Here is a 20,323-nt window from a genome sequence, read left to right as displayed (position 1 = left end):
AAGAACGGAACTGGTAGAAACTCATAACTCTTGCATCTCTTGCTTAGAAGTGACACGTGTTTGGTTCTCTCACATTCCATTGGCCAAAGCAAATCACATGGCCAAGTCCATAGTCTATGGGGGTAAAGATGAATAATCCTCTTTCAGGGAAAGAAGTAAATAATTGCAAATCTGACCTCATGGTATTTTACTTGCATCTTTATGATAGCATGAAGCACTACATCTTGTACCACTTTTATTTAAGGTAAGATGTAAGGGTTTTTTTCTTTTTTTAGTTTAAATTCAATTAGCCAACATAAAGTACATACTTAGTTTCAGATTTAGTGTGCAATGATCTAATAGTTGCATATAACACCCAGTGCTCATTACATCACATGCCCTCCTTAGTGCTCATTACCCAGTACCCCATCTCCCTACCCACCTCTCCTCCAGCAATCCTCAGTTAAGAGGGTTAAGAGTCTCTCTTATAGTTAAGAGTTTCTCATGGTTTTTCTCCCTCTCTAATGACTTCCCATTCAGTTTTTCCTCCCTTACCCTATGATCCTCTGCACTGTTTCTTATATTCTTATATTCCACATATGACTGAAGCCATATAATTGCCTTTCACTTAGCATAATACCCTCCAGTTCCATCCATGTCAATGCAAATGGTATTTGTCCTTTCTGATGGCCGAGTAATATTCCATTATATATATATATAACATCTTCCTTATCCATTCATCTGTCAATGGACATCTCAGCTCTTTCCACAGTTTGGCTAATGTGTTGCTATGAACATTGGGGTGCAGGGGCCCCTTTGGATCACTATATTTGTATCTTTGGGGTAAATAACTAGTAGTGCAATTGCTGGTTCATAGAGTATCTTTATTTTTAACTTCTTAAGGAACTTCCACACCATTTTCCAGAGTGGCTGCACCAGCTTGCATTCCTACTTTCTCTGCATCCTAGCAAACATTTATTGTTTCCTGTCTTGTTAATTTTAGCCATTCTGACTGGTGTAAGGTGGTATCTCATTGTTGTTTTGATTTGTATTTCCCTGATACCAAGTGATGTGCATCATTTTTTCATGTGTCTGTTGGCCATTTGTATGTCAAGAAGTAAGTTTTGGTCATTACTGTATGCCTCATATTTGTCTTATAAATTAATATACTGGAATATTTAGAGACTTTAAAATACTATAATTTGCTTAATGTAGAACACATAATTTGATTTTTCAATAAAACTTCTTTGTATTGGGTAAGTACTACATTCAGTAAGTATTTATTGAGCACTTATTATGCATTATTCTTACTCCTAAAACAAAAACAAAAAGCCCAAAGCAGTCATACAGAGCAAATTTAATTGACTTCCTAGTAGGCTTTTTACCAAGAGAATAGTTGCTGTCAATGTTTCCAAGCAGAATGAGATTTCATACAGGATATCAAGCACCTACGAAATCACAGCCTAGTACAAGTAGTTGGGAAGCCACCACCAGACTTCCGATTTCAAAGATGTACTACCACCATAGGTGAAAATCAGACAGAATCAGAAGGTTGATACTATTGTTGCCTCTTCTGCTAAAACAAATGCCTTCCAAACTCACTGGGCTGAGTCCAACTGTAAACTTCAGGCCTCAGCAGTACAAAATGAATTCTGCTTGCCTTCCAGCTTCCACAAGTGTATCTTGTTGCTGAAATATGTTCACCCCCAGAACCCTAGCTGCAAGGGAGTCAAGATAAATGTTGCCTTTGGCTTTTCAGCTATTTGTGTTTTAGAAAGGTAGAGGCTGGGATGGGAGCATATGCTGAGTGCCTTATATCATAGGCAGCACACATGAGGCTAGCCGAACCCTCTGGCATAGAACTATATCTCCCATCCACACTCTGCTGTTTGGGACAATTGCTTAATATTTCATCATGAACATAGAGACTGACTTCACAGAATTGCTCTATGAAATGTTTGGTCATCTATTAGCACATAAAATAGGTGGTAACTAGTGTCATTTATTAAAATGCAGTTTAAGTTCTGCTAGGTCTGTTTAGGGACTTGAACTAAATTTTGAAGTTAAGATGGGACTCTGAAAATAGCGCTCATCTACCAGCATGAATCAGGGATGATGTGATGGTAGAACACAAGAAGATAAAAGAGGGGACATGAAAAGCGAGAGATTGGGTATTAACTGAAAAGCATGACAAGCTTCATTACTCCTAGAAGACATGATGCTGAGACTTGCCTGGCTGTGTAAGAAAACAGAATTCCATGAAGGAAGGTCTTTGATTTCTCAGACTTCCTCTCTAATTAAGAGATAGAACCTAGGGTGACAACTATAGTTTGCAAGCTAAATAACACAGATGGAAATCAGCTTGTCAGGTCTTTCCTTTGGAATATGCCTCCATAATTAAAATTCACATTAAAATATTTTTAATATTGAAATACTAAGCTAATATTGAAGGAAGTCCTGCATTAAAAAGTACTTCTTCTAATCACACAACTACCTTTATTTTTTCATGTTGTACTTTGGTCTTGTCATGTGCATATTCATTCATTCAACCATTATACTCCTTCTAGGAGTCAGATATTGTTCTGAGTGCTAGGATATAGTCGTGAGCAGGAAGGACACAGCACATGTCCTCATGGAAGTTATATTCCAGTGGGAGGGTGAGATCATGAACAAGTAATAAACAAAATAAGAGTAAGATGTATTGAGGTTCTCTGCAAAAACAAAGGGATGCAGGGGACCACTTTATGTAGGAAGGCCTCTCTGAGGATAGTTACAATCTCAATGTATATGTGTGATTAGGTATTGGGAGCCCAAGCTTCTATACTGAATTAGATAATGTTCTGGATATTGGTTAAGATCTCTTTCTTTCTCCTAAAATACTATTAATATATGTCTTGGTTGTTTATGACTTCAGTATTAACTCCAGTTTTAGGTGATAAGCAAGAGAATATATACTTATGCTTTATTACATTATTACAATATATTCCCTACATTGAATTAATTTGTATTTTATCTACTTAAAATATGGATGTTTTGGGATGCCTGGGTGGCTCAGTGGTCGAGTGTCCGCCTTTGGCTCAGGGTGTGATCCAGGAGTCCCGTAATCAAGTCCCACATCAGGCATCCTGTATGAAGCCTGCTTCTCCCTCTGCCTGTGTCTCTCCCTGTCTCTCTCTGTGTGTGTTTCTCATGAATAAATAAATAAAATCTGTAAAAATACGTATGGATGTTTTGATGTAGCATTCATATGATATAAATAAAAATATATGCAAAATAATGTGAAACTGTGTATCAAAGGATGTTACTGGAAGAGCTTATATCATGCATGCCAAGGACCAGGCACCCCATTAATTGTTCCTCATCTAGTTTTCTGTATTTTATATACATCCTTATTATACTACCTATCATTGTCTTTTATCTATATTCCTTTCTCATTACATAGCACACAAAATGATAATGATTAATATTTGTTGAATTCATGCCTTCCAGCTTCCTTCAGAATGAAAGTAATTGTCACCATTTTTTATCCATTACTCCCTCATACCCAATATCAACAGGGAAACTAAATGTAAGCCCAGGAGCATGCACACAGACATTTCTTAATCTCTAGTCATGTGGAGGCAAGAATGCCGAGAAAAGCAGCTCTGCAGCTTAGAGGAAATCCAGACACTTCACAGTAAACTGAGGTTCATTTGTATTGGGAGTGATTGTGATGAATGTAAAAAAGGAAGTGGGATGATTTTTATAGCTTGTACTAGAAATACAACAGAACTCAAGACATGGGATTGTCAAAGTGAGAATTAGAGAGGTAGGCTTTACTTCAAGTACTCTCTGGAATTTTATGAACTGAACTGTGTTCCACATAAAAAGCCTAGTTGGCAGCCATTGTGTTTCTCAGGCTACTTATTCAGTATTCTACAGATATGTTTTTTGTTTTTTTTTTATCATCATTACTTAAAGAATCTAACTCCCAAAGACATCTCAGTAGTAAGCCTTTTGAGGAGAACAGAAAATTAATCTTATGTACCTATCACTTGTGGTTACTAAATGACTCATGGCAAAAACCCAGCCCAGGGTAGTTCTCAAAATTTCACATGTAACAGGATCACCTGAAGAGCTTATGAAAGCATAGACTAATTGTCCCACCCCCAGAGATTCTGACTTAGATCTTAATTAGGGCCTAAGAACACATTTTTAGCAAATATCATCCCAAGTGATGCTAATGCTCCTTGACTGGGGATCTCATTAGAACCATTGCCCTCACTCATCTCCCATGCTGGTCTCCAGGCAGGATCACGGAGGTCTACATGCCTTCTCATAAACTCTTCCTACCACTCCGATCTAATGGGATGGGATGCCAGGTGATGAGTGTCAACAATGCCCAGGAATGCTGTATCTAAAATAACAAAGGGATGAAGTTATGAAAAAAGGGAAGTGAGGAAAGATATACATTTAGTTGGAAAGAAAAAAAAAACAGACATCCTATACATTCTACAACACCAAAATTTGTACTCTGTCAAGGGTAAGGCATGCCTTCTTTTGAGCTCCTCTACAAGGACTTAAAGCTATCGCATTTACAAAAGTTTTTTCAAATATTCTCAAAAATACACTGTCTTTACCCAAATGTGTTGATAATCCTTCCTTCCCATCCCTTCTATTGTTCCACATAGCTAAAGACAATGCTCAATTGTTTGTGGTCGTAACATAAAGATAAAGATAATCACAGACATACATTTGATTTTCACAACTCAGTGTCAATTGGAGTCACTTCGTGTTTTGAGATTAAAATAAAATTGGCTCACATCTACAGTTCATATAGTCTTGGAAATCCTCTGACCCTCCCAACATCTCCATAGATTTCATGGGGTTATGTTTTTGCCTAGTCACCTCTGGCTACCATTTTCTCTTCAACTTAATTCTAGATCTCACTCATTCCTTACTTCTTGAATTCTACCCTTTATCTACACAGTTTAATCACCTATATAGGAAATACAGCTGTTGAACCCCTATTTCCTCCTATTTTTTTTTTATTCAAAGCTCTTTTGTATTGTGGAGTCTACTGAAGATTTGTGGATAATGGTAGATTTCATAATTTCCTAACATAAACTCAAAACTGAATATTATATATCTATTTTTTTAAGTGTGAAAAACGGCTAACAATATGGGAAAAGAGATAAGGGAAGGTGTAAAGCCACACACAGAGCAATTCCTTTGAATTCTATCAGTGCTTGGAATTGTTTTAACAAATATTTATTGAACAACCACTATGACCAAGGTACTGTGAATGACACTGCATGTACAATAACTAATAAGACAGAATAGTTTTGGAGATAGACAAATGAGAAGGTTAATTCTGAAGAATGTACTAGGTTCATGTTCCATAAGACAATTTGAGCCCAAAAATAGGGAGGCTTCCTGGAGGTAGAAATCTCCAAGCTGTTATCTGAAGGATGAGTTGGAATGAGCCAGGTGAAGAAGGAAGTATAGACAGAGATGTGACTATAGAGTTACATAAGGACCAGATAATGAAAGTCCTGAAAGATCATGCTAAGGATTTGTTCTTTAACATGTATAGTGAGAATCCTAGTGCCTACTACATAATAAGTTCTCAGTAAATTTTATCCTGTATAATTTATTCTAGGGTCAATAGAAAGTCAATGAAGGATTTTTTTTTTTTTTCCAGAGAAGGATTTTAAGTGGTGTATGTGTGTCAGGAAGGGTGTATGGACATAATAAGATTTGCATTTTGCAAGCTCCCTGTGACTACAAGGAGGAAAACAGATTGTAGAGTATTAACATTAGAAGTAGTGAGGTAGTGTAGAAACCTAATGCAGTAATCTTTAAAAATATGACAGTGGAGTGGAAGAGTGGCAACATAGAAAGGGGGAGTGATAAAGTGTTACAGATGGCTATAAGGTGAAAAAAAGAGTAGTGTCAAAGATGACACTGAGTTTCCTAGTGGAGCAAATAAGTGGGTATTGGTGCCATTCCCCAAAATAGGGAACACTAGAGGAAAAGGAGGGCAAGAAGAGAGGGGAAAATGATGCTTTCTATTTTTGCAATGTCCAGCTTCACTGCCTGGGACATGAAGGCAGCTGGGCATAGGCTGAAACTAATGAGAAAATCTGGACCAGAAATATTACTTTTGGAACTTGTCAGCCTTTGGAGAGTAATTCAATCCATGGGATTGGATGAAAGCATCCTGTGAGGTTAAGAAGAGAAGCAGGCCTACGGGAAAACCCTCAGGATGAAGAGAGGAACAAGAGTTGCTGAACAAAATCAAGACTCCAAAAAAGTAGGATACAACCCAGAGAGTGTGTGTTATGGAAGCTGAGGGAGGAGAATATTTCAAGAACAGAGTGTTTCTGATTTTGTTGGAAATTCAAATAAGATTAAGAATTTTAAAAATTCTCTTTGCTATACCACTTTCTTAGTATTATTGAACCTACTATTTGCCTTCTTGGAAAAATCACACCCTTCAAACTCTCTGTTCTTAGCATTTTTTTACTTTTCTTGACTTTATTTGCCTCTTTACATAGCTTGAATCTCATCATCGCACATGATATGTGTGATAAAATGCGATAAAATGGTATTTTAACTTCATTCTTACTGTTTGTCAGTAGTTTTAAATTGATCTATGATAAACAATATAGCCCAATCTTCTATTTATTATCTTTTTCTCCCCCTATTTTCACTTCTATTCAGCATCTATAACATTCTCCATAGTACCTATTTCAAATATTTTCCACTTTCCTCAAAGCACGAATCCCTCCTCAACACTCAGGCTTAGGAAATAGTATCACTTCCTATTTGTCAGGAAGATCCACTGATGAGGACTCTCTTAGAAACTTTCCGTCTTCACACTTTAAAACTTCTCTTACTTTCTTTTTTAATTTTTTTTAATTTTTATTTATTTATGATAGTTACACAGAGAGAGAGAGAGAGAGAGAGAGGCAGAGAAACAGGCAGAGGGAGAAGCAGGCTCCATGCACCGGGAGCCCGATGTGGGACTCGATCCTGGGTCTCCAGGATCGCGCCCTGGGCCAAAGGCAGGCGCCAAACCGCTGCGCCACCCAGGGATCCCAACTTCTCTTACTTTCTTCAATTACTTCCCTCTTCCTATATATTTAAGATGAAAAGTCCTCCTTTCCAAATCTAACTTACATGTGACCTTAACCACTGCCCACCAGTTATCCCTGACCTATCTCTAATGATTGATATTTTTCCATTACTCTGGTCTTTGCCTTACACACTATAAATAAATTCAAGTCTTCTGTGACAAACCAAGTCTAAGATGGTCCCTATAATGCCCACCTCCTGGTATTCATGACCTTGTGCGTTCCCTGCCCTTGAGTGCAGGTGGTACCTGTGACTTGTTCTCTAACAATTAGAATATGGCAAATGTGACAGGATGTACATAATTACATGTATGTGATTAAAATACATAATGCCTGTCTTCTAAAGACACTCATTTTCTCTTGCTGGCTTTCAGAAAGCAAGTGCATGCTGGGAAGTCTCATGTGGCAAGGAACTAAGAGTGGCCTCCAGCCAACAGCCACCAAAACTGTGGGCCTTGGTCCAATACCCCACAAGGAACTGAGTGCTGCTAAAAGCTATGACAGCCTGGAAGTGGGCTGTCCCCCAGTTAAGCATTAGATGAGACTGCAGCCCCAAACAACACTTTGCAGCTTTGTAAGATCCTCATGGCAGAGGATCAACTTGGCCATGCCTAGACTCCTGATCCACAGAAACTAAAATCATAATGGTTGTGGTTTTAGGCTACAAGTTTGAGGTCATATTGGTACACAGTACTACATAATCTATATTCTCATCTATATCCTAGGAAAGCCCTTCCCTAAAACGTCTGTGCTCTCAAACAATGACCATTATACTCTTTTCCCCTTTATTATAATATTTACTATAATATAAATAATATAAATAGTATATATTAACCACATCTACCTTCTCATCACCCACCCTGTGGCAAATTAAAAATGGTTTCAAATTCTTGGCTACTTCTCCCATTGAGAAGTAGAGTCTATTTCTCAAACTCGTGAATCTGGCTTGAATCCAGCTGGCCTTGTGGCTTGCTTTTTACTATAAGAATATGGTTGAAATAAGGTTAAATTCAGAGTGTGGCTTCAGAGATCTAGGGTTCTGACTTTTATGTACTTGAAATATACCTTCTTATAATCCCACTGCTATGCTGTGAGAAACTCAGTTCTCATGGATAAACTCTCTACCTATATTGGATAACCAGTACTTTTGGCCAACAGCCAGCACTCACTGTCATGTGAGTGAGCCACTTTGGATATTTCTGGCCAATCAAACCTCCCATAACTCCAGCCTCTCAGGCCCCAGTTAACACCAGATGGAGCTGAAGAATTACCCAGCTGAACCAAATCAATTCACAGAAGTGTGAGAAACATTAAAGGATGCTATTATTTTAAGACTATATCTGGAGTTGTTTGTTAATCAGCAACAGGTAAACACAAAGCTTCTCATCTTTACTTCTCCAGTGAAATAGTTCCTTTAAAGATCAACAGTGACCTTAGTCTCAAAGTTCAGTGGCCTTTCCTCAGCCTTTTCCTTTCTTGACAGTTCCAAGGTATGTGACACTAGTGAAATTCTTTCTTTATGCCTTCTTCTCTTTTCATTTCTATGATATAGCCTAGGACTCAATTTCTTCTCCATATGCCCTAAACCTAGATGTTCCCCAAGGTACTAGACTTGAACATTTCTCTCTAAACCCTCTTTCCTGGTAGTTTCATCAAATCCCATTGTTTTAAATATCACCTCTATGCAGATAATGTTCAAATCCTTTAAGAGAAATAATAATTAGAAGCTCAAGGTTTGGAAATGGGCCAGACAGGGCTTTAATCCTGAATCTGCCAATTACTAGCCATGTGACATTGAAGTGAACCACTGAAGTAGTTTATCCTCTCTAAACCTCCATTTTCTCCTGTCTTAAATCTGGATAATAATAGCATCTTGCTCATGGAGATATCACTTGAGCCTGCCACAGAATAAACACTCAGCAAATCAGTGCTTTCCAATATTTTACAGTTTTTCATACCACTGCTTACATAAGCAAAATGATAATGTTTGTATGCACTCTAGGGTAAATGGAGACAGCTGCTCAGGTCAAAGACAATTGGCTCAAGGTCTCTGGCCTCTCCATCTTCCCAACCCCTCCCCACCCAGTAGCCCTTCCCCAGGGGATGATCAATACTTAGGCCCAATATTGGCACACCAATGGGAAGCTTTACAGTAAATAGGAGCAATTATTATCTTCTGTCTGGGCATGATCTCTCTCCAGGCCCTCTCTACTGGATACCTCCCACCACCTCCACCTCAAAAACTAGATGGTGATTCTTAAAGTGAGGTCCCTTGGTCAGCAGCATAGTATCACTTGAGAACCTATTAGAAATGTAAATTTCTAACCCAACCCATACCCACTGAATCAGCAACCCTGGGGATGGAACCAGCAACATGTGTTTTAACAAATCCTACAGTGATTCTGCTACAGACTGAAGTTTGAGAACCAAGGACTGGTAGCGATTTCTACTTAGAATAGCCAAAACCGCTTCTCTCTCTCTCAGATTGCAATTTGGCCACCCTCCCAGTGGCCTTGGGCCAAAACCTCAGATTCATTCTTTTTTTTTTTTTTTTTAAGATTCTATTTATTTATTCATGAGAGACAGAGAGAGAGAGAGAGAGAGAGAGGCAGAGACACAGACAGAGGGAGAAGCAGGCTCCATGCAGGAAGTCCGATGTGGGACTTGATCCTGGGACTCCAGGATCACACCATGCTGAGCCAAAGGCAGATGCTCAACCGCTGAGCCACCCAGGCATCCCATCGTTCTTGACTCCTTCATCCTACTTGCCTTCTGTATCTAGTAGGTCACCAATCCTGTCTTTGCCTCTAATAACATTATTCACATCTCTTCTCTCTGTTCCTATCACCATGCCCCACTGAGGTGGAATTGGCCAGTTTCCCCCCAAACCAGATCATTTAAAATCCAATTTGCCTATGACCAATTCCACGAATAGCCAGTTAGGATAAAGCAAATTTAATTTAAAAAATACATTAAGATTAAATTAATATTTAATTCAGTATTAATGAAAATATAACTAAAATATAATTAATGATACTTCTATATTAACATTTTTAAATCATATGTAGAAATATTAAGTAAAAATTAATTTTAATTTAAAAACTAATTTCATATGGTCAAATTTGCCCATTCTTTTCCTCATGACTTCCATTGCCATTTCTAAGTTTACTGTGTCCTTGCCCATCCTGATGTCTGATAAATACTTAATCCTATTTTTCCAGTTTTTCTACATTTTCATTTTCTCACATTTAACTCGAATTATCTGTGGTTTATTTTGGTTTTTGGTGTAAAGTGAAGGTCAAATTACATGCCCACTTACTGCAAAAGGGGAAACGCTCCTCATTTACAAGTTTAAGTTCTTAGCCACTTATATTTTATTCCCCTCCAGGCCAAGCATAAAGATCAAAGAAGATAACCAGGATGCGCAAAGTGCAGTGGTTGCTGTTTCACAAGTGAGTAGTTGTTCCACTTTCTACCTTTGATTGACTTTCCCTGCAGGACCTTCCTTTCTTATTAGTAGCTTAAAATGGGTTTATTTACCTGAAACTAAGGCAAAAATGTCCTTGGACAAATTAGCTTGAAAATCCTTAAATGCCAAAAATTAATGTTAGGACTCCATCTTCCCTTTCTCGGAGGTAGTTTCTTCCCCTGCCCAGGGAAGGAAGTAGGAAGAAGGAGGGAGTGGCATAGAAGTCACAAGGTAAGAGGGAATGCCAGGCCCAGCCCTTCTGCCTTCATAGAATGCATAAAAGAGAAAGCCGGGATTGGGGAGACAAGGGTCAGACAAAAGTGGGAAAACTCCCTTCCAGGCCTATTTCCTGAAGGGGAGCAGTATTGCACAAGAGAGAAGAGCTAAAACCAGAGCAGTGCAGGGTGGTCCAGGCAACAGGCATACCTGCAGCTGGATAAAAATGCAGGGTCAGGGACGCCTGGGTGGCTCAGCGGTTGGGCGGCTGCCTTTGGCTCAGGGTGTGATCCTGGAGTCCCAGGATCGAGTCCCACATCAGGCTCCCTGCATGGAGCCTGCTTCTCTCTCTGCCTGTGTCTCTGCCTCTCTCTCTCTGTGTCTTTCATCAATAAATAAATAAAATCTTTTTAAAAAATGCAGGGTCATCTGGTTTGATGAGGAGAGCCTGATTACCACTCTTGAACCGCCTACCACTCCTGTGTAACATGAGGAAAAGTTCTTTCATATGCCAGGACTAAGAGGAAGGCCATGGAATTGAGAACAGTGGGCCTGAGCTGGGAGCTGTCACAGCAAGGGGAAAGGTGCCTGTGAAGAACTTCAGAGGGCTTGCTGGAGATTGTTGCTGAGACTCAGAGTAACCACTTATGCTCTCAGAATCAGCAGGGGAAGGATGAGCAGGGTTGCCAGGACCTGATGGAGCCAAGAGGAAACCAGAAGTTCCTCCCTTTGTCACATGGGCACTGGCAGAAGGCCAGGAAGCAGGTAAATCCCCCATGAATACCAGCAAGGCTCCAGAGGACAACAAGAAGGTCTAGCCTAGAAACCCCTTCCTCTTTGCCAGCATGTCACACTCTTGGGCTCTATATATCCAAGGAGGATAAGAGAAAGAAAGAAGACATCTGAATGACTCATCATTTCCCAAGAGAGTGAGTCACCTGAAAAAGACCACTGAAACCCACAGACACAGAGGGCCTGGCTGTGGCCCCTGCTTCCCCTGACTATCACTACCCAGCAGCATGAGAGTGGGTGAGGAAAATTAGATTATAGAAAACAAAGAATTGTATTTTCTTTGGACATCTGAGTAGTGGGTATATTTAAATTATCAACTCCCACCACGTAATAAAAGTAGAAAATGCATCTAAAAGCTTGTAAAAAGGCAGAAAGGTCTGGAAACTTCCTACTGTAAATAAACTGTCCATTTTCCCCCCCACAAAATAATGCCAACTTGCTTAAATTGGTTTTTAAATTATTAAATAGTTAATAAAAACTAATATAATATGTGGAATACATGGAAAATAGTGATTCAACAAAAACCCACATACCCATGAGCCTTTTTATTATTAGTTTCAGAGGTAGAGTACAGTGATTGATCAGTTGCATATAACACCCAGTGCTCATTACATCAAGTGCCCTCCTCAATGCTCATCACCCAATTATCCCTCCCCACCTCACCTACCCAGAAACCCTCAGTTTGTTTCCTAGAGTTCAGCATCTCCTATGGTTTGCCTCCCTCTCAATTTTGTTCTTACTTTGTTTTTCCTTCCCTTCCCATATGTTCATCGGTTTCTTAAATTTCACATGAATGAAATTATATAATTATTTTTCTCTGAGTGACTTATTCTGCTTAGCTAATCCCATCTAGTTCTATCCATGTCCTCACAAATGTCAAGATTTCATTCTCTTTGATGGCTGAGTGATATTCGTGTGTGTGTGTGTGTGTGTGTGTGTGTATGTATGTGTATGTATTTATGTGTATTTCCATAGTTTGTATTTATGTCTATTTCCATGGTTTGGCTATTGTGGACACTGCTGCTATGAACATTGGAGTGCGGGTGCCCCTTCAAATCACTATGTTTGTATGCTTTGGTAAATACCTAGTAGTGCAATTGCTGGATCATAGGGTAATACTATTTTTAACTTTTTGAGGAACCTTCACACTTTTCCAGAGTGACTATACCAGTTTGCATTCCCACAAAAGTATAAGAGGGTTCCCCTCTCTCCCCATTCTCACCCCTCCTGTTTATAAAAAAGGACACCCCCATAACTCTGATGGCCCTCCCAGCCATCCTTCCCCAGCCCCAATCCCTTGCTCCCCTTACAAGGAACCACTCTTCTGGGTTCTAAATTCATCATTTCTTTGTTTTTCTTAATAGTTTTACTACATATATTTGTTTCCCTAAATAATATATAGTTCAGTTTTGCAGTTTTTTAAAACTTTATATGGATATAGGATTGTATGCATTCTTTGGGGGACTTTCTTTAGTCAGCATTTTGTTCAGATGCTTCCATGAGGTTGTAAGTGTAGAGGAGGAAAAAGTTTTCCTTACCCTCTTAAGGTCCCTTCCTAGGTCTAAAAATTATACTGACAAAGATAGATTGACAGGGGAAATGCATACATTTAGCTAATATAAGTTTTATGTGACATAAGAGCCTTCATAAGAAAAAGAAGACCCAAAGAAACAGACACATATTTTATGCTTGGTTTGATGAAAAGTGGACAGTCATGGAGGAATATGACAGGTTGATGAATATGAGGTCAGAGTAGTAAACTGGGGGAAACAGCAAGGCCTGTATTTGGGGATTCTTCTTGGCAAACCTGTATCTTCAGAGATAAGATGTAACCTTGCTCCAGGGACAGGTAGTCAGGGCACCTCTCAAATAAGGCTTTTACTACCTGTTTAAGGGAATAAAGGGGAGGCAGGAGGAGATCAGAGTGGCCTTCCTGTTTTTGCTGTTTTCTCAAAACCCTTCAGCCTAAAATATTCAATATGTCAAATGCCATATTTGAAGGTAGCATGCTCTAAACCTTTTCATAAGTAACTGAAAGTCATTCACTTTCCTTGCTGATTAATCTTTTAGTGCATCTGTACCACAATTTATTCATCTACATTTGGGCTGTTCCCAGTCATTTGATATTATCAACAGTACTGCTCTGAACATTCTTGTACATGTTTTGGAATTCATGATCCAAGAGATTCTTTAAGGTGTATTCCCTAGGCAGGGACAGTATGAAACATATGCAGTCATATAGGGCCCTGCATTCGGGAGGACACTGCACTTGCTTTAAAGCTCTACCATTCCATCTCGAATTCTTAATTTCTGAATAAGGGGTTTTGCATTTTTATTTTGCACCAAGACTTATAAAGATGTAATTGGTCCTATCCGAGAATAGACTTTTTCAGTCATGTTTAGTATACTTTGGGCAGTTGTTAAATATGCAAATGGTTTTCCAAAGATTGTTAAGCACATTTACATTCCCATCAGGAGGGGAGGAAAGTTCACATTTCCTTGCCCACACTGATTGTCCAACATTTTCATTTTTGTCAATGTGATGGATATGAAATGCATTTCATTGTATTATTTTTAATTAGATTTTTCATTTTGAGATCATTATAGATTCACATGCAGTTGTTAGAAACAATATAGAGAAATCGCTAGAGCCCTCCACTCAGGCTTCCCAATGGCAACATCCTGAAAAACTTCAGTGCAATATCACAATCAAGACCTACTGACATGGATTCAATCCACTGATCCTATTCAGATTTCCCCACTCTTATTTGTTCTCATTTGTGTGTATGTGTGTTTATTTAGTTCTGTGTAATTTCACATGTAAATTTGTATATCCACCTCCGTAGAAAAGTTAAAGAACATTTCCATCATCACAAGGATCCTGTGCCACCATATTTAACCATTACCACCTACCTCATACCCCCAACCTTTCCTTTAACTATTCTTACTCCCATCCCTAACTCCTGACAGCTGTCAATCTATTACCCATTTCAACAATTGTTTTTCATTTCGAGAATGTTATATAAATGGAATCATTTCTTTTTTTTTTTTTTTTTTAATTTTTATTTATTTATGATGGTCACACAGAGAGAGGAGAGAGGCTGAGACACAGGCAGAGAGAGAAGCAGGCTCCATGCACCGGGAGCCCGACGTGGGATTCAATCCTGGGTCTCCAGGATCGTGCCCTGGGCCAAAGGCAGGCACCAAACCGCTGTGCCACCCAGGGATCCCTAAATGGAATCATTTCTTAACAAGACACAGCCCTATCCTCTACCCTGTCCTCTCCGTTGGCTGTCTAGCTGCCAAACAGTTCTAATAGGTTTTCATTACATCCAAAAGAAAGTTAATGCCTCAGCCCAGCCCAGCCCCTAGAAGTCCAGTCTCTAGTGATGTCATCCTTCCCACCACTACTGTGGTAGGCAGAACAGTCCCCATGTTCACACCCCAATCTGTGGAGCCTGTGAATATATTACCTTCCATGGCAAATGAGACTTTACAGATGTGATTTGAGGTATGAGCCCTAAGTAAGGAGATCATCATGGATTATCTGGTAGCTCCAAACTAATTACATGAGCCTTAAAAGCAAAGAACTTTCTCTAGCTAGAGGCAAGAGAGATGAAGCGGAAGGGGAGGTAAGAAAGACAGGAGGTCTAACAAGGACTCAACTTGCCACTGCTGGCTTTGCCCAATTAAAAGGACCACAAACAGGGAATGTGAACAGCCCGTGGAAGCTGGAACTGACCTTTAGCTGACAACAGTCACCCGGGAAACAGGGACCTCAGTCATATAAATACATGGAGCCAAATTCTACCAATGACCTGAATGAGGCTGGAAGCAAATTATTCCCCAGAACCTCCATGTTAGGATCCAGGCCAGCCAGCACCTTGATTTCAGCCCTGTGAGACCCAGAGCTGAAAAGCCATTGAGCACACCTAGACTTTTGACCTAAAAAACTGTGAGATAATAAAATGTAGTTGTTTAAAATAAAATCTGTACTAATTTGTTGCAGCAACAATAGAAAATTAATACACGTGCCTCTTAGTGAGAACTCTGAACTCAGGCAGGTGTGTTCAAACCTATCTTTCTAACTTAGCCGTTCAACCTCTCTGAGTTTTTATTTCCTCATCATTGAAAAGGACTGTAAATTCTTGTTTAGCTTAGCTTACAGGGGTCCTGGGGGGAATTCAATGTAATAACTTACATAAATGCCTCATGTATTTGCAAGATTTACAAGAAATAATGTCCTTACACATACACTTTCCCACAAGACAAGGCCTTTGTCTTGCCTCTTACACTCTGATTTCTTCACATCTGACGGCTGCCCATTCTCCAAGGCCCTGCTGGAATGTCACCTCTTACACAAAGCTGTCATTCACCAACTACAAGTAACATCCTCCTTGAATGAAATCTTGCAGCATACCATCTTTATCTCTCTAGGTCAGGACAAAATTAGAGCTCAGGCCTCTTCTTTCTGTAGAATTTTAGGGCATAACAGAAAGGAAATGCAGAACTTTAAAAGTTCCTATTAGCACTCTTCCGTTCTATCACTGAGCTCTGGGAGGACGGGTGAGAAGCCACCAACTGCCCCAAAGAAAGTACTCTACCAATTCTCTGAGTCCCACTCATTGCCTGTAGGACCAAAACTGTATATTAGGATTGAGAAGTGTTATGACTGAATTGTGTTCCCCCCAAATTCAAATGTTGAAGCCCTAACCTCCAGTACCTCAGAATGCGGCTGTATTTCAAAACAAGGTCTTTAAAGTGATGACTAATTAAAATGAGGCCATTAGGGTTGGCTCTAATCCAATCTGCATGCTGCTCTTGTAAGAAGAGGAAGTATGGACACACAAAGAAGGAGACATCAGGATTCATGCACAGAGGAGACCATGGCCTCACAGGGAGAAGACAGCTCTCTGCAAGAAGAGAGGCCTCAGATGAAAGCAAATCTGCCAACATCTTGATCTTGGACTTCTAGCCTCTAGAACTGTAAAACAGACCTTTCTGTTATTTAAACCATCCAGTCTGTGGTATTTTGTTATGGTGGCCCTAGCAGACTAACACAGGAAGAATAAAGCTGCAATAAACACCTGATAATTGGTAATTGTTCAATCATGGCAAAGTGTACTTGGCTTTGTTTAGAGTTGGTTTTACATTTGAGAACTTATGGGTTTTTTTTTTAATTTTTTGTTTTTTTTAAGATTTTAGTTCTTTATTCATGAGAGATGGAGAAAGAGGCAGAGACACAGGCAGAGGGAGAAGCAGGCTCCATGCAGGGAGCCCAATGAGGGACTCAATCCCAGGTCTCCAAGATCATGCCCTGGGCTGAAGGCAGGCACCAAACCACTGAGCCACCCAGGTGTCCCGAGAACTTATCTTTTTAAATATACTATGTATATTTATGAAAACAGATCTTCAAGGTCCATCATGAAGATTTTAGAGTAAGACTCCAGGATAAAACATGAATCTAACATAACCAACAGGTATTTAAATCACTCCCTTTGCAGAATGGAATTCTAGTCCAAAGTACAAGATAAAGAACTAAGTTAAAGCTGAGATAGTCCACAATTCTCTAAGGAATCCCTTTCTATCATAATCAAAACCCAGAATCAGGTGCTTAACCAAATGAGCCACCCAGATACCCCTGTGCTTTTCTGTTTTATCACAAACTACAAAAGGGGGCAGCCTCATTGCTATCCTTTCTAACACACTGGTACAAACAGACAAATAGGTACAAATGACCTATTAATAGTATCCTTTCCTCTCCAAACCACCCTCTTTCTCTATCTCTTCCCACATTATTGGTATAAAAGAATTAGCCTGAAATGTACAATTTCTAAATTATGCTCAAATCATTAAGAATTTATTCACATACTGTTTCTCTCCTTGGAGAGTCTATAAGCTTCTGGGAACAAGGATTGTGATCTCTTGTTTACTCTTGATCCCCAGTGACAAGCACAGTGCTTGGTACAGAAGAGGTGGGTAATAAATACTTGCTTAATGAATGAAATCCAGTTCCCAAGAAAAATACCACAGAGCCTTAGAGAGGAAAGGAATGCTCTAATAAATCACCTTCCATCCCACTTATTTGTTTCTATAGGCCCAGTCTGAATTCTTTGGACTCTATAAATATCTGAGCATTCTAAATATGCATAGTTTGAGCAGAATCAAATCCAGTTTCTTCCTGGCTTTCTAACAGCAAAGTGAGACCCAAATCAATATTTGTTTCCTCTTCTTTTTCTTCATTTATGACCCATCCTCTGCCTGGGAAGACCTTCTCCTTTTCTCTGCTTTTTCAGATTCTCTGTCTTCATGTGTCAGAGAATGATCCTCTTTTTTTCATCAAGCCTAGACCAACTATTGTATTTCACACTGATCTTTCCCTCTAAATTTCTATTGTAATTATTAGCATATATAATTCTCCTTTTGTTGATTTGTGTTGCTCACACACACATCCCACTACAGAATACACTCAGTAACTCATGTCTGTAACAGTACCTAACACATGCTACTTAATACACAGCAGGAACTCAATACTTGCTTATTAATTGCTCTGTCTAAAGTGAGAGGAAAATATTCACCCATGTACTCACATCTCTCTTACCTTCCTTCTTGATTCTTCCCAAAAGGCAAAAATGCCAAATTCACTGGTCCTACTGCAGAACACTGATGGGACAACATTGACTTTGAAGGGATGACTTTTTAAATTTTTTTTTTTTTATGATAGGCACACAGTGAGAGAGAGAGAGGCAGAGACACAGGCAGAGGGAGAAGCAGGCTCCATGCACCGGGAGCCCGATGTGGGATTCGATCCCGGGTCTCCAGGATCGCGCCCTGGGCCAAAGGCAGGTGCCAAACCGCTGCGCCACCCAGGGATCCCGAAGGGATGACTTTTTAAAATTACTCATTTATTAAATTATTACTTACTGAAAAGCTCAATAAATAATGCTGGCTTATTGAGCAAGCCCAACACTGTTTCTGTCCTTGGGGATGTGGCAATGAATAGACTTGAAACTTCTATTGCAACAGGTGGTGATAATATGTACATCTCAACAAATGGGATCATCTTAGATTCAAGATGCTAAGAATAAAATAGAGTGGAGTAATGGGTCTGGGATGGAGGCGGCTTATTTAGTTTAAGGGATCAGAAAAGGCCTCTTTAAGGAGGTGTCAAGTTAGCTAAGTAAAAAGGAATCAGTCAAAGATCAGATAAAGCAAGGCCAAGGAGACTGGAGCAGAGTCAGGGGTAGGGTGGAGGTAGTCAAGAATAGGAGCAAGAAGTGAACAGCCACTATGAAGAACCATGAGGACCATGATGGCCAGGTTGGCCAGGAGGTTGAGATTTTATTTGAAATGCAGTGGGAAGCCCCAAGAAGACTGCACAGAGGAATGGATGTGAATCGATTTGCATTTTATACCCTGACTCTTGGTGCTGAGAATGACTGTAGTAAAGCAAGAATGGAAGCAGGGCCAAAGTTACAACACTGTCCCAATAATCCAGGCAGAAATTGTGGAGGCCTGCACTAGTATAGTAGCATAAGAACAGTGAGAAGGGTATGAATTTAGAAGACATTTTGGTGGTAAAATCAAGAGGCCTTCTTGATGGACCAGATATTGTAGATGGGAGAAGGAAAAATGAGGAATTTAGGGCAAAACAGATTTTTAGCATAATCAATTGGGTATTATTAACTGATACAGGAAAGACTTGGGGATATGCACATTTAAAATAGGGCTTGGAGGGACACCTAGGTGGCTCAGTGGGTTAAGCCTCTGACTCTTGGTTTCAGCTCAGGTCATGATCTAAGGGTCTTGAGATCAAGCCCCACATCAGGCTCCATGCTAAATGCAGTCTCCTTGAGATTCTCTGCCTCTCCCTCAGCTTTTGTTCTCTTTCTCTCTCTTTCTCTCTCAAATAAATAAATCTTTAAAAAAATAAATAAAATAAGGGTTGGATATGGAGACCCCTGTCTTGGACACATTAATTTTAAGGTTACTTTGAGACATTCAGTTAAGGCCGTGCAGAAGGATCAATGATGCCACCATGTCTTAGAAACCAGCAGCCATTTCTTTCTTTCTGCATGCTACTTGGGCTGGCCGATCATTGCTTCAGTAAGGCAGTGGGCGGGGGGGGGGGCTGTATCACATAGCTAGCCAGAGGTAAAGAGGGCAGAACTTCAATTTTGAGGATTCTGAAAGATTGAAAGCGCCACATCAGCCTCTAGTGTAAGCCACATACTCCATCTTAGGAGCACGGACATCTCATACCAAGGAATGTTACTTTGATTAGGACCAAAACCATATGATCCTAGAGCCTAGGTTTTTATCCCTCTATAACAGCCATTTATTATACAATTTATTGTATGTATTTTTGCACCCCCACCTATATGCAGCATACACAGGAAAAAGCTAGAAAGTACCTGTTGGTCACACAACTTGATCTTGAGGCTTGTTTTAATATTGTCTCACTCTCTGAAGTTACCCAAATCCTTTGTACTGTACTGCCAAACCTCTTTTTCATGGGGTGAAATGATTCATGTTGAAGAGAGTAGGTGGTAGTATCATACTTAGATCAGACTCAAAAAGTATTTTAAAAAGCAAATGTGCTATTTCTTATTTGATGTTATTCTTTTTATGAATGATTCCCTTCAGAACTACACAGGAGGCGGCATCCTCTAGCTAAATACTCTCAAATAATATCCAGTTCCTAAACTCATCCTAGAAAAAAAGCCAGGGCTACTTTCATATAAAATTG

The 20,323-nt window shown here is 39.6% G+C and overlaps 1 long non-coding RNA gene across 2 annotated transcripts in view; it reads right to left on the bottom strand.

The window, feature by feature from the left end:
• Positions 1–863: 863 nt before the first annotated feature.
• Positions 864–20,323, bottom strand: part of LOC112669602 (uncharacterized) — a 62,722-nt gene continuing 43,262 nt past the window's right edge. For both annotated transcript variants that reach the window (XR_003142377.3, XR_003142378.3), the window contains exon 3: positions 864–4,375. This is a non-coding gene — a long non-coding RNA (uncharacterized LOC112669602). The remainder of the gene's footprint in view (positions 4,376–20,323) is intronic.

The sequence above is a fragment of the Canis lupus genome, chromosome 25 (genome assembly GCF_003254725.2).
Source record: "Canis lupus dingo isolate Sandy chromosome 25, ASM325472v2, whole genome shotgun sequence".
Taxonomy (NCBI): Eukaryota; Metazoa; Chordata; class Mammalia; order Carnivora; family Canidae; genus Canis; species Canis lupus.
Note: the sequence above shows the minus strand (reverse complement) of the source record. Positions and strands in the feature narration are given on the sequence as shown.